At 34.6% G+C, this 15,114-nt stretch overlaps 1 protein-coding gene across 20 annotated transcripts in view; it reads left to right on the plus strand.

Annotated features, from left to right (window-relative positions):
• Positions 1 to 15,114, plus strand: part of NRXN3 (neurexin 3) — a gene marked incomplete at both ends in the record, with an annotated part of 1,482,596 nt that overhangs the window by 1,330,270 nt on the left and 137,212 nt on the right. The window lies entirely within an intron of this gene.

Genomic DNA, 15,114 nt, shown 5'->3' on the forward strand with positions numbered 1-15,114 from the left:
CACACACACTGAATTGTACGTACAAAATGGGGCTTCTTTGCATTTCAGTAAATTTCATGCTAGTAAAATTTTCATAGTAAATTCCCCCTAAGTGTTAAATTGCTTCTGAGTTCTCTGCCTCCCTATAAATAACAATATTATAATCCCAATAGAGAGTATCATTTACTAGTCTTAAATAAGTCAATATATTGGGAAGCAATAGGAAACTGACAAATACTTTGTAATCAATTACTTAAAATTTTATGCACAATTTAGTCTATTAAAATAATTATTTACAACCATAAGTGATTTTCTCTTTCTTGTTCTAAAACAATGGATTTTCCCTGCTCACCAAGACTTTATGAGAAAATGGAGAAAAAGATGACTCATGCATCTAGGAGAGTTAGAAAACATATATACATATAACATAAATAGTAATGTAAAATAAAAGGCCATTTAGAATCTTAGACAGCCAAAATTTAAAACTATCTATTTAATTCTCTTTACCTGTATAAAATTGTTGACAATTTCCATAAGTGAAATTTAAACTGAAATAGAAATTTAGTGCTTTTAAGATGTTCAAAATAAGGGGCAGACTTTTCCTGAGTTTACTGGGTGGTTATAGTACCTGTCACAGGACAGATGGTATAGATGAGTATAAAGGCACTCCTGGGAGGGGATATATGGCTTTCAAGGAGCCATGGGCTTCCTTAGACGAAAAAGAACAATGAAATCTAAATGATTTGCTTCATTGTGTGACTCTTTCTGACCTCTGAGAATTTTGAGCTCTAGCAGGTCCATAAAGGGAATTTTGAAATACACTTAATAGAATTGTTCTTGAAAAAAGTCAACTGAACTGAGCCTGGTGCTTCAGAAACACATGTACTATGAGCCCTGGCCAATCCTGATACCATCCCTTCCTGGAAAACTGAATATATGCTGTACTACTCATCCCAGCACATCTTCCTCCCTAAAAAGAGTGACTACAGCTGTTTCTGATCAGCACTGAAGCCTAAATATTTCCAAGGACTAAATGATGTGAATGATGTGTGTTCATTCTATGCTGTCTAGTTTCTCCTCTCTTTGTTGCATTCATCAGTCTCTAGACAGCATCCTTGGGTTAGATGAGGGGATTTCAAACCTTGTCCAGAAATCTAAACCTTTGCAAGGATTCTAGTAGAATTGAAATAATCCATCATGCCTGAAAAATCAGAAATCAAATCCTGAAACCAAGAGAGCTGCATGGTTTCCCTTCACCTGTCATATCCTTGCCTAATTACACCCTAAACTCACTAATGTTGTAAGTGCTCTCTGACAAGACAGCATGGAACATCAATAGCTACTGTGTGAACCTGAGAAGGCAAATTGAGTCACTCAAAAGCCTGATTTTAATGTCTTGGATCATTACTGCAAAGATAAAAGCAGGCCTCTAAAAGAGTGAAATTCAAAGGAACCCAGTAATTAAGGTGGTAAAAATACTAGGTCACCTGATACATTTTCCTTGTTGGTTCAGAAATTTCTGTACAGTATAGGCTAATTTTATCAGTCTAATTTGAAATATTATAGATGATATAATTTGTCTGTTTTTTTCTACCAAGAGAGTAGATCTATCTGATTTCTTAGGCTTCATTTTTTTTTTCAATGTCTGTTTAATTAGGAATGTCAGTTGGAATTATTGTGAATTATTTCTTTAAACCATGATCATTTATTTTGTATAACATTCTAGGAAGTGCTGAGTTTCTATTGAATATACAATAATGAGCTTTGGTTTAAAATAACTTTAGATGTGTTTCTTAGACTGCCAAGGTTTAATACTATATATTTAATATTGCAAATGGCTAAGAGAGGACAGAGTATTTTGATCTTCCCAAAATGTTTGAAATTCACACATTTTAAATATATAAGAAACTTAGTGAATACGGAGCTTTTTAAATTATATTACTTAATAGTTTGTTGGATTACAGACACCTATTTTTTGAGGGATCAGAGACTGTCAATGCATTGCATGTACTGTAGTACTTAAGACCCATCAGTAATTGATATCATGGTGTGTTACAAATTAGAGAAGTAGATTGAAAACAGTATTTCACAGCACTTGCTTTCTAATATGTCCATTTGCTTTATAAAAAATGTGAGGGCTGGAGAGATGAGTCGGTGTGTAAAAGCATGTACTACTCTTGCAGAAGACCTGAGTTTGGTTTCCATTACCCATATCTGGTTGTTCAAAACTGCCTGTAAGTTTAGATCCAGGGGGTCTGCCACCCTTTGCTGGCCTCTTCAAGTCTCTGTACTTATGTGTATATTCCTCACGCTGTACACACAGAAATGCACATAAGGAAAGATAAAATATTTGTAAAAGAAAAAGCCAAAATTCACACCTACAACAAATAAGATAATGGGCATTGTGACACAAATAAATATAATAATTTCAAATAATTTTAAATATATCATTGGCTGCTTTCATAAAATTGTTTATAAAAATGCCTAATTTAAAAATAGTGTTATTAAAGGCATTATGTATACGACAGAAATAAATCCTTAAGATATGATGTAAGCTATGCTGTACTTCTGATTGACAAATATGTGTCTCCCAAGTGTTATTCAGAACATTAATTAATGTTAGTTATTTTTGCTTTTCCTTAACACTTCAGTCTTTAAATCTTGATAATTTTGATGCTATCATGTATATGCTAAAGTAATGTCATTATAATACTGACACTTAATTCCTTGGGAAATGCACGTATAGATGCTTTTTTTTTTTTTTTTTTTTTTTTTTTTTGCTAAACTATAAACTATAAAACACTAATGCTTAAGGCCACTTTTTTTGCAGCTTAGAGGGAAAGATAGAACTATTTTTCCCTTGCTTTTCTTTTAAAGGCTTTGTTTTAAATATTGATAGAAAACATTGGAATAAGTATTTTGCTACTTTAAGTAGACATAGGTAATTCCAGACCAACTTATGTAATATAAATTGTTTGTTTAACATTGCTTTGTAAACGTTAGGCTTCAGGATTGAAGTAAAAGCCATGTTTGTTTTGACAAAGAGTTATGTGAACTTGTAATAATACTGTGGAACCATTAATAGCAACTCACAGCCAGGAAGTCAGAATGCATCCTATTCTTTTTACTAAAAGTCTTCACTCTTCACTCAAATAATAATAAGAGGTTAAATAGGGTCCTCCCCTTCTTGGAGGAATGGAGAAATATCAGTTCTTCTTAACTTTCCTGCCATTATCTCTCTCCAGCCTCAACTTTTTTTTTCAGAGGATGCATTATTGCATTGCTTCTTACATTTGCTCATTCTTTCCTCAGAAAGAGGTACATGGCTAAAGTTATGTAGCAAGGGCCTGCATTGTGCTTCTGTCTCAACTTTTCATCCATGGCTCTGGATTCAAAACTAATTTGACTCCAAAGATGACCTAAGCTGCTTCCCACTTCCTGTATGGCCTTGGTGACAACTTCTTAAAAGAGAGTTTTGTTTTCTCTGCATCAATTAAAGGGTTCACAGAATCAATGATTCAATTCTGTTCCAGACTATCATTTTTAGTTTTTCATATGTTGTTTTTGGCTTTGTACTTCTGTTTTCATAAGACACATAAGTCTAAAACCTACTACCTTCATTTCCTTTTGCTCCAAAGAAATTAGAAAACTAATTGATAAAAGAAACTGCATTTGTTTATAGTTTGGCAATGTCAGGGGGATGAAAACATTTTCCCCAGAGTGCATGTGGCCATATTACAAGTTGTTGAAAACCGTGAAATAAATGTTGTACCAACATACATAAGTGAAGCTCTGAGACAGGCAAACATTGTGGGAAGGAAACACTGGCCCAGATTGCGAGTGTTCTAAATCCAAGATAATATGGTGTTTTGTTTTGTTTTGTTTTTGTAGCTCACATTTGAGCCAAGGTATGAGATCCACCAGTTTTTAATAGAAAAAAAATCTCAGTTAGTGGAATGTATTATGCCTACCCTTTTCTGCCCCAGTAGAAGGATTCATTCTCTGATAGATATTAATAAGTATTTTACTATTCATTTGACGATCAACTTGAAGCACCCGCTTTCTTTTGTCTGATAAATATATCCACTTTTTAAGGGGAAAAGGGGAGCATAGCCAGAATTCCTGGAGAGAAGCACAATTGTCTGTCTTTGGATTCTCTTCTCCCAGCTTCAGGACAGGATCAAGGTCACAGTTTTGATGGGTTTGTGATTCACTGGTTAGGCTTGTCTGAGATGATTGAGTGGTTAGGTGGCTGGCTGTCTTTTCTGGGGGAGATAGAACCTAGACCAACCTTCTTCATTTCCCCATCACAGGTTCTGGTAGGAGGAGGGCAAACACACACTCTCAAATATGTTCAGTCTTCTCTTCATATCATTTCTGGTAATGGGCCAGATGTTAAGGAGTCTAACGACCAACCTAGAACCCTAAGTAGACTGCTTGATGTTGAAATAAGACACTGCCATTTCAAAATCCCAGTAAACAAACACTGGAATGACCAGTTACATGGTTTTCTATTGGAAGCCTGAATGAAAAAGGACTTGATTACTGTAGTTATGATACTCTCTTAAAAAATATCTCCTCTTATACTGGTCTCTAACTGAAATTATAAATTAACAAATTTTGATGAGGAATTATCTCTTTGTGTTTCTGTGACTCTACTACCTCTGTCTCTCTCTGTGTTCATTTTACTCTCATGAATTATGATGGTTTGATTCAGGTCCTGAGGCTGGCATCATAAACTCTTTATTGTCTGTGTCATCTCTGACTCTATCTTTTCTCTTCTTTAGGAACTGGTATTTGGAGGTTAATCTTTATTACTCATACTGTATCATAAGTCTTTTTTAATTTTTCATTTCTTTCTTCATCATTTTCTTAATGTATTTGGTCATTTTTTCCTGAATTAAATTAATTGTTTTTAAGAAAATACATGATCATTTTAATATTTTATCTCTGTATTATCTTTGGATCATTTCAACTACTTCATTTGCATTTTGGGGTCCTTAATGTAAATCAGTACCACTTAACTAAATTTGTTGTTTTTATTTCTAGTGTATGATATCTTTTGTTGTCTTCTTTTTCATCTTCCTTTCTTCTCCTTTTATAAGGACAATTAATTTTTTTTAAAAAACGTATCTTTACTTTAATCCAAATGTTCTCCAGGTATTTCTCTGAATTTAATACATTGTTGTTTATAACCATTCTTTGTTTGAAGCCAGATTTGATGCCATATTGCAATCTTACAAACAAATCAATTTGAATGAATCTGCCAAGCAGAGTTAAGGAGGCATTGTATGAATTCAAGAAGTACTAAGCTACTGCATTCCCTGGGGTGGCTTCTTCAGGAGGATATTTTGATTCTTTGTCCCCATTATCATGTGTTTATACCTAACCTTACATGAATTGTGGCTGTTAACTAAATTACTCTGAAGTGACAGAAATTGTATAATTCTAAAAATAATAGCTATATAGAATATTTCTTTATCAATACCTCCATGAGGAAAGGTAGTGTTCAGAATACGTGCTCTGGTGCTTTCCTGGGCTAGTCTCCTAGATTCCAGATTCCGATGATGAACTATGAAAAACAACAAATTGGAAAAATTATATTTCACAGATATTCTTTGGATACTCTACAACTTTAAAATGGCTGTTGTCTTCTCTCAAACAACAAGCAGTACATTTTTGTAAATGCTTGTAAATTTTCAAGAGTGCCAGAAACTACTTGGTGATTAGTTACAAAGTTGGACAGTACACTGTAAAGAGAGACCACCATGGTAGCATAAAGACACCACCTCCTGAACATACATTTTTGATCTTACCTGACTGGTGAGAATAACGCCAGCAGTAGAAATATGAAATCTTAACTTGCAGTTTCACCAAAAGTGAGAAGATGAAAACACAAGTTTCTCAAAGAGATTGAGTTTCTGTGTCTCGGTTAAGTACCCAACTGACCCAAGAAACATATTCTAAACCATAATTATGTTTACTTAAAAATAACAAGTAGAAGAAAAATTAGAATAGAAAATATCACTAGAAAATGTCCTAAATCTTACAGCGTTTAAAAAGATGGATCTCTTAAACTTGGGGGAATTTAAACCCACCAATTATCAAGTTTCATTTGATAAAATTTGATAATGTTTAACCATATTTAATAAAGAATATAATGCTGTCTGAGGACTAATATGGGCTTATGAAAATCCATCTTAACAAACTAGTATGAATACTTCTGAGTGATTACAGAAAATGGAAAGACAATGAGAATGTTTTAAACTCATATGCATAGTGGTGACACTTCTTCCTGAATTGGACAACATATTGAAAGCTAGGAGAAAATCTCTTTGATGTTTATTGGTTGCTTTCAAACTGTTGTAAAAAAAAAAAAAAAAAAAAAAAAAAAAAAAAACTCCACTTTATTTGAGAGAAAGCATAAACAACAAAAATCATATTATTTTTCGTCATGGTTTCTATATGTCAGGCTTTGGTTAGAGCTTAGGTAGGTGCCTCTCATGAGCTTAAGTGTCTGATCAGTTGTAGTGTGAGAGACATTAACTGTGTTACTGGTTGACCACATTCATAGGGACTGGGAGCTTGTTTAATTGCAATTGTTTGCAGTTTCTTTCTATATGGATGTCCTTACTATCTCAGTTCCGTACCTTGCCTACTTCTTTATAAATATACGTAAGTGTATGTCTGACTATAGGCTATTTTCAGGGACTACCACAGAAGCAAATGATCTCAACAGCTTTTATGACTTAACTTGTAAGTACACACGCACACTCTTCTTTCTCCCATATCCCACTCTTTGGAATCAGGTTTTTCAAGATGGCTTGGCAGTTAAGAGCATTGTCTTCTCATCTAGAGATCTTAAGTTCAACTCATATCACCCTCATGGCAGCTGACAACTCTTTATAACTCCAGTTTTAGGGGGTTCAAGACCCTCACACACCAGAAAAAGTTCATGTCTTCAGTTCTGCTTACTTCTGTTTTGAAAACCAAATCTCAACTCAGAAACTAGAATGCAATTACAAACTGAAATGAATTTGTACACACTAATAAAGCTACACCACAATTTTCCCACTTTGCAACAATTTCCACTGACTAAAATAAAGGTGCGAAAGACAGGTTTATTAAATTTTGCTGATGACACAAAGCTTAGAGATACCTTCTACAAAACCCAAAAGAAACCCATAGGTAAACATTTTCTTATCAGTTTTGAAGGCTTTTATTAAACAAAAGGAGAATAAATTTACTGAAATGCAATTAAAGTCCTACTTTGAAGTTCAAAACATGCACTGTATGAATGCAAGATTGACTATTATTTAGGGGAGGCAATTCAACTGGGAACTGTTCTGAGCTTTGGTTGGCAATAAGGCAAACATTGAATAGTGGTTGTTTAGACAAATATCTCACACCTGTTCCCTAACTAGGTCATAAGTATGACTTCATGCATGAAGTAGAAACAGTGACATTTAAATCCTAAGGGCAATATATAGCTGGTCCTAGACTTAGGGTATTTCAACTTAGAGTTTTTGTTTAAATTGATGATGTTGTGAAAGCAATACACATTCAATAGTACACCTACTTTTAACTTTAATCTTTGTATAGATTAGAAATGCCCTGATAGTGTCTGAGGCATCCAGTAGTAGTTCTAAGTGAGAACTATGATAATGTGTGTGAGTAATAAAAATTCTTGCATATATAGCTTAGTTCTATCAAATATATATTAAGCTTTACTTATAATGTGCTTATTGTAATGTAACTCCATCTTAAATATAGCAGCATCTATATTCACTCCTGGGCATTGACTTTAAGGTATCTCTGATTATAGTTTGGATCTCGAATGTCCCCAAAGTCCTCTGTGTTAAATGTTTGGTAATCCTGATGCCCATGTTAAAGGCAGGGGAAAACATTAAGATATTTTTTTAGCCAGAAACATCCTAAGGGAAAAAAAAAGAACACTATTAGAGATGAGCATATTTGATCTGAAATTATGCTAGAGAATCATAGTGCTAAAAAGAGCATGGTACTGGCACAAACAGAGATAATCATATTAATAAAATAAAATAAAGGGCCCATATAGAAGCAATGCAGTTATAGTCACCTAATTTTTGACCAAAAAACGAAAAGCACATGCAAAAAAAATGTCATCTTATAAATGGTATTGAGGAAATTTGATATCTACTTGTGGAAAATAAAACTCAATCTTCATCTTTCACCATGTTCTAAAATATACTCCAAGTGAATTGAAGACCTCCATACTAAACTTGAAACTCTGAAAGTTCTAGAAGAAACAAGTACCCAGCACACCACAACATATAAGCACAAGTAAGGGGTTTGTGACTAGGACTTTAGGCACTCAGAAATTAACACCAACAAATGACAAATGGTAGGAACAATTGACAAATGTTTTGAAAGATCTTTAGCTCAATAAAGTGTGCTAGATGGACATTATGATTGACATCTCTAGCCTTCTTCTTTGCTTCCTGGTTAGTAAAGTGAGCAGTTTTGCTCCAACATATTCTACTGATGTTTCTCCAACACCTCAAAGCACATGGGATCCTCTAAGTTTGGGGTGTAACTCTAAAAGGATGAGCCAAAATATACCTTCTTCACTTTTGAATTTATATCCTCAGATATTTCATTATAGTGGCAGGAAACTGAGCAATATATCTAAAATATGTCTAATTATGAGATCCCAATATTCCATTATATCCAAACAGAAATATGAGGATGACATCAATTTTTATATGCCATATATACATGTGTATATATATATATATATATATGAATAACATTTAACATTATTTTTAAGATTGATTTTATTTTTAATTGCATTATGGACATAATATACTTATAGATTCCTATGGAGGACAGAGAAGGTATCTGATTTTCTGGAGCTTGAGTCATAGACAATTCATTGTAAGCAGACTGTTATGCATGCTGGGTACCATACTAAAGTCTTTTGAAAGAATAAAGGACTTGGTTAACTTTATCCCAGCCATGGCTTTCTTAAGGATTAAAACTTTACTATATGTTACTTAGTAGAACTGTCCTTTTAATACTCTCATTTGTGCTCTGAATGGTGTGGGAACAATACACATGCATGTTTGCATCATCAGAGTTTGTGAATCAAATATTCTAGCATTCTGGTTTCAAAATCATTGGGTGTCATATCCTCTGGTCAGCAATGAGAAGAGGGGGTTTGATTCAAAGAAGAGAAACCAACATGAGGAAGAGAGAAGAGATACTCAGGTACAGGGTGGACACACAGGAGGATATGTATCAAAACAAGGCAAAGATAAGAGTGTGGCAGTTGAAACAAAGAGGTTCTAAGTCATAAGAGAAAAAAAAGCAGCTAAGGGTGGAATCTTGAAGTGTCATATATCAATGACTTAACTGTACATGATAAGGCTTTATTTTGGTAAGGAAATGTTTCTCTTCTTTAAATAAAGTGGTAAGATAAGGAAATGTTGAAGTGTTCAGCACTAAAACGTATGCAGGAAAGTAATTTTTACTAAATTTTGCTCTTTCCATTTTAACACTTCAGAATCATATATTTGCTCTAAGCAATAGAAATGGAGTCCTATATCTATGATTTTTCTGGTACACACTTCCCATAAAATCCCTCAGTTAATTCTCAAAACAATTCCTTGTTATAGATATTATAAAAATATCATTTTACATGTAAAGAAACTGAAATTTACAGACATGGGAATGCATAAATTTTCTAGAAAGGAGAGATGCAAACTCAGTTAATCTACTAGCATATCTTGAGTGTGTGTTTCAGAATAATTATATGAGGGAAGAGTAAGGAAATCAAATATTGTAGCCAGATTATGTTTTATTAATTTATAGCATGTCAACTTTATGATTGTCTTTTCTATAATAAGTTAATGATACAGAGCCTGACAATACTGAAAAAAGCTCCAATCAAGTTCCTTCAAAGCATCCTCTCTGACCATCAGAGGGAAGGAAGATGTTGCCATTAACTGGCCCTCATATTAAACCAATATGATTCTAAATAATCTTGATGAATTAATAAAGTAGAAAGAAACTTTAGAAGAAATAAGCTTCAGGCTGAGCAAGATGGAGAAAGGACAGTAAATGGTAATGCATTTCCTTTTGATTGCCTCAGATTGTCTTTAACATCATAATAGTCCAATAAAACATGCCTCATTGTTGTATTCTTAGGATTTGAAAGAACCATTCAGTGTTAACGTATGTGCATAAGAAGTGTGTTGTCAGTCAACAAGAGACAGGAAAGAATAGGAACAGGGCCACTTAAGTAGCTAGATATATAATAATACTTTTGCCTAAACTGTTCAACTTCTTTTGTAAAGGAAGAAAGTAGCATGTCCTATGCAGGGGTGACTTGTGTCAGTCTGCGTAGAAACCACACTGCTAACTATCTCGTTCTTTAGGAAAAGTAACCCCTCCGGGCAGAAGGAACTAGTTAAGTGAATGTACAAAAACTCTTTACTTAATAAAGCCCATATGCTACAGGTCTTTAAATCACTTCCTTCAGTAGATGAGTTTTCTGTTTTAGGAGATTAATTTCTTTGTCAGGACAGACTAAAGGATCAAAGTCTACAACTTGCAAATAGCTCTGTGTCCTGCAGCCTAAATGTGTGTGTGTCATGGGGATTAATGAAATGGTGTTTGTAATTGCATTCTGAGTTCTTTGGTTGAAAAGCACCTTATAAACAGAAGATATTAGCTTTGTGCTGAGGTCCATCCATCCCTTACAAGTGACTGACTATTTTTGACGTCCATTGGGTAGTACACTTCCCCATCTAACTGTAAGAATACTGTTTTGGGAAAGCCCCAAGAAAGTGGGTAGACTTATACTCAGAGAGTTCTCTGGCACCTTCTCTTCAGTGTTATAGAGTTGCTTTGAAACTCACAAAGTGTTCCTTGGGGACAGAGGCACAGCAAGAACCTGTGAAATGCCCTAGCACTTGAACTACCAGCATTGATTTTCTTTTGCCACCAGCCCTAGTCCACAGTGCTCAGTCTCTGGCTATTCATTAGACTCATGCTCCCATTTATTTTTTTTAATGTTGACAGAGAAATAAAAAAAAAAAAAAACTTTTCTTTCCTTATTCTGGAGCTCAAAACAAAATGGAAAAAATACCTCTGGCATTAATTTCATCCAGATGAATGTTGTTACAGTTATTCCTATTAGTGTGGCCACATGCTTGACAACACTTCAGATGGTATTAATAGTCGGCTTGCAGGAAAGCATTTCTGCCAGCCTGGTGCAAATTGCCAGAACCTTTAAGCTACTCTTCCTCAACTCAGTAGCACTATATCATCATTACCTGTGGCTGGACGAAGAAATCACATTTGTCAGTGCCTGAATTGCTCTTTTGCTTTCAGTGGTTTTAGAAACCCACTTTGCTTTGGAAATGGAGTTGACTGAATATATTTTAGAAAATACAAACATGTAAACAGCAACAGCTGGAAATTCAGGGGGATATTTAGAATTAGTTACTTGTTGTATTATCCGGTGTTCTTTGAGTGATAACTTTTGTGAGACCAAATGGGATATAGTCATCTTTCCAGTGACAGCTGATAAGATTTCAGCACAGGGGAACCAACCATAGAACCAGTGTGCTTCCTTCGGATGAGAGGGAATGAAGTTGTGTTAACATTACTCTCCTCAATAAATTCAGTTTGTGTATACAAACATATGTATATATGTGTGTATATACATATGTGTGTGTGTAATTAATATAACTTCTAGTAAAGTAGCCCATGTTTGAACTGTGGGGATAGAAATGTTACTTTTTGTTCTATGCACAAATTTTCTTCTTGTGTTCACTCAGTTCCCCAGTTACAGGATGTTTTGACTATGTGGCAGTGATTAGCAAAGATCAAGTCCACATCTTAAAGAGATACTGATGTAGCCTTGGAATCAACTGAAGGGTCGATTAGCTTTGTTTATCTTACTGTAATGTTTCTATTTCTTTAATACATTGACCCTCATAAGGTTAAGTGCAAAGTGGAAACTGAGAAGTAGTTTTACAGAATGGTCAGTGCTGTGTGTATGAACCAGTTGGGCTTTGGTGGTTTCAACTCAGAGCCTTCTGCTCTTCACAAGGTTCTCCTTTCACAGTGCTTATTCTATATGTCTCCAGAAGCACAACCAGTTGATAACAGTGCAGGTATACTGTAGGAAGCCAATTTTACAAAATTTCAATAACTTGTCAAGAGGACATATTCTCCTTCAAGTAGACTAAAACATGGCTATTTGTTTCTTTAAAAAAAATCCATTCTATGTAAGGCCCAACTGATATAATTAACTTGAGTACTTATTTTACGAGCTCCCTATTCAATTTATGAGTTACTCTGTGTGGTGATAACTGATGTTTCTGTAAAATCAGTAATTCTTATGCTTTATTTGAAAGAAATTATGACTCACTGTTCATAAGGCCATTCTATCCTGAGTATAGCATTCTTTTTATTGAGTAATTAATTGTACTCTTTAAGTGTCCATGCTAGCTGTTATATGAAATGTACAACTAACTTAATGTCATTGTGTATTTCATAAAAGTGTATATGAATTTAAAGTGGTTTGTGCAGCTTTCAGAACAGTCCTCTGTATGAATTTTTATAATAAAGATTATATGCCCTTCCTTCCATCTTGGGGCTCAGGGCAAATGAGCTCATTCACTTGCACATGTTTCTAAAACAGAGATTACCAGTGTTTTAGATAAATTAAAATAAAATCCAACAAGAACATGAAAAGAGATTAAGAACAATGCTAATGAGATGACTTAAACCGATGTGGTTTTCCAAATGGCCTTCTGACTCTCAAGACTTCTAACAGCATGCTAGATCACTGTCCTTGGTGCTGGATGGTATCAGTCTGGTGTCCAAGTCTTAAACTATGCTTCTAAATGTCTTTAAAGCTGAGGTGGAGAGAAATGGACTGTCTATATTTTCAGAAAGGTCAGAGGTTGATTTCAGCTATGCTTTTCTCCATTGGTTACCCAACAGCTTCCTCTTTTTTCCCCTGTACTATGCTCATAAACAATTTCCTGTACTGTTTTATATTTAAGAGAGTAGCCAGGGGTACTGGGCTCTTTGGAAGAGCTGGAGAAAGTATTTTTAGAGGAAACAAATAATTATTGCCTGTAAATTATTTAATTTTGTCTAGATGACCCTGGAAATCTGAATGGTTAGTTATTTCTGTGTTTGTCCTGAATATTAGCAAGACTTTCCATCTTATATTTTTCCCATTTAATTTTGCCTTTACGAATTCATTCCAGGGAGTAAAATATAAATCATCAGTGCCTTCAGTGATGTTGTCAACAATAACAATAACTACAAAAACTCCAAAGCAGAAAATCAAAGGTGAATTCTGCACAACTCAATTGCCATTGTTCAGTGTGGCATTTCATTGTCCTGTAGAATTTCACATGTTATTGGTAGAATTAGCAATCAGGCATATGGATTATATTCAGAAATGTACTCTATTTCTATGAAAACATTTTAGAATTACAAAATTTATTTTTTATTAATACAGTACAAAGCACACTGGTCTTCCAACAACAAATATTTCTTGATCAGTAACTGGAGTTGTTTGGACCAGTTAAAACGATGTTTTTCATTATGGCCATAGAGAAACAGCAAGACATGATGCTTTTTCTAGATTTTTCCTCTTGCTTATTGTCTCCTATTTTTCATGGTGTTATACTTGGAGAAAAACTTTAAATTACCCATGAGAGTCTAGCACTGTTTATTTTTTTTCTTATCCACATTATTCTTCAATAACATTTTGTTTATTGGTAGTCCTAGGCAACAACTCAAGGCCTAGAGCTGAAGGTTAAGAAATCCTCCAATAGGTTATAACTGCTTTTTGATATGGTGATATGTTATAATTTTTGTAGACTGCTAGAGATCTTCAGTATGGGCTGGAAGCATTTCTATGTTGTTTCTCATGAGCCACTGTTTGTTTAAATGCTAGGCCAGGAAAAAAACTCAAGGTAGTATTTACTTATTAATTATTACTCATATTCTCAGAATAATGTTTTTATCAGAGAAGCCTATGTGGCACCACCACCCACCAATATTACTACCCACTTTCTATCTTTCTTCTACCTTCTCCCACCAAGCCCAAAAAGCAGGTCCTAATTGTAGTAGTTCTTGGCCAAAGGTAACTGCTGCATTATAATGGCTCTGTGAGTGGAATGTTGTGGTTCATGTCTATTTACTTGGTCTGATGCTATACTTGAGCCTAATATTCACTCTAGTGTCTGGACTTTCCTATAATTTAATCTTTAGCCATTTGTTTTTAAGATGTTGTTTCAGGTTTAAACTATTACTAACTTGGAATAGAGTTTCCTAAGTTTTAGCACAGGGCTCTGAGTCAAACATGATGAATTAAAGTGTACTGGATTTACTAAATCAATGTGAGGTTGGCTGATGAGCTAGAACAGTTCCCAAAGTATGCCTTCATTATTTTGTTATTTGAAGCATATTCATTAGGTGTGTAACTCTGCACCAGCACTCTCCAAGTCTCTCCTAATTAGACAAACCACCCAAGAGTGGTAATAACAGTTACAAAAGGAAGAGGGGGCATACCAGCAGTTAAAACACAATGTTTGAGCCTGAAACTAATTTGATATTTCATGCTCGGGAGAAATATTCCTCACAGGCTTTGTGAATGGATGCTCGTTCTGGAAGACCCTTTCACAGAAGGGGGATTAGGGGTGCAATGAACAGTTGAGTCAGCATGTTCTAGCAATAATGAAGTGCAAATGCTCAAAAGCCTGTAAATGCTAAATAACAGTATAACTTCCTTTGCCTATGGTTATGTTCTTTGTGGAACGCATCTCTTTTAAAATGTCCAACAACAACAAGGAAAAGATAGAGGTCTACAGAGCCACATGTACTAATCTGCCAGTTTATCTGGGTACTGTACCATCAGTATTTCCTTTTGGAGGAAGAAATCTCCCTTTAGTTCAAGCTCTAAAGTCTGAGGCAAGAGAATTACTATGAATTAAAACTCACCTGAACTACAGTTGGATTCTTATCTCATACACCCAAATTAATCAACCAAACAACCAAACAAGCAAAAACATGTAACAAAACCCTAGAACTTTCTCTTGGCCAGTTTCCCTTGAATAGCAG

This window comes from Micromys minutus, assembly GCF_963924665.1.
Source record: "Micromys minutus genome assembly, chromosome: 1".
Classification (NCBI taxonomy): Eukaryota; Metazoa; Chordata; class Mammalia; order Rodentia; family Muridae; genus Micromys; species Micromys minutus.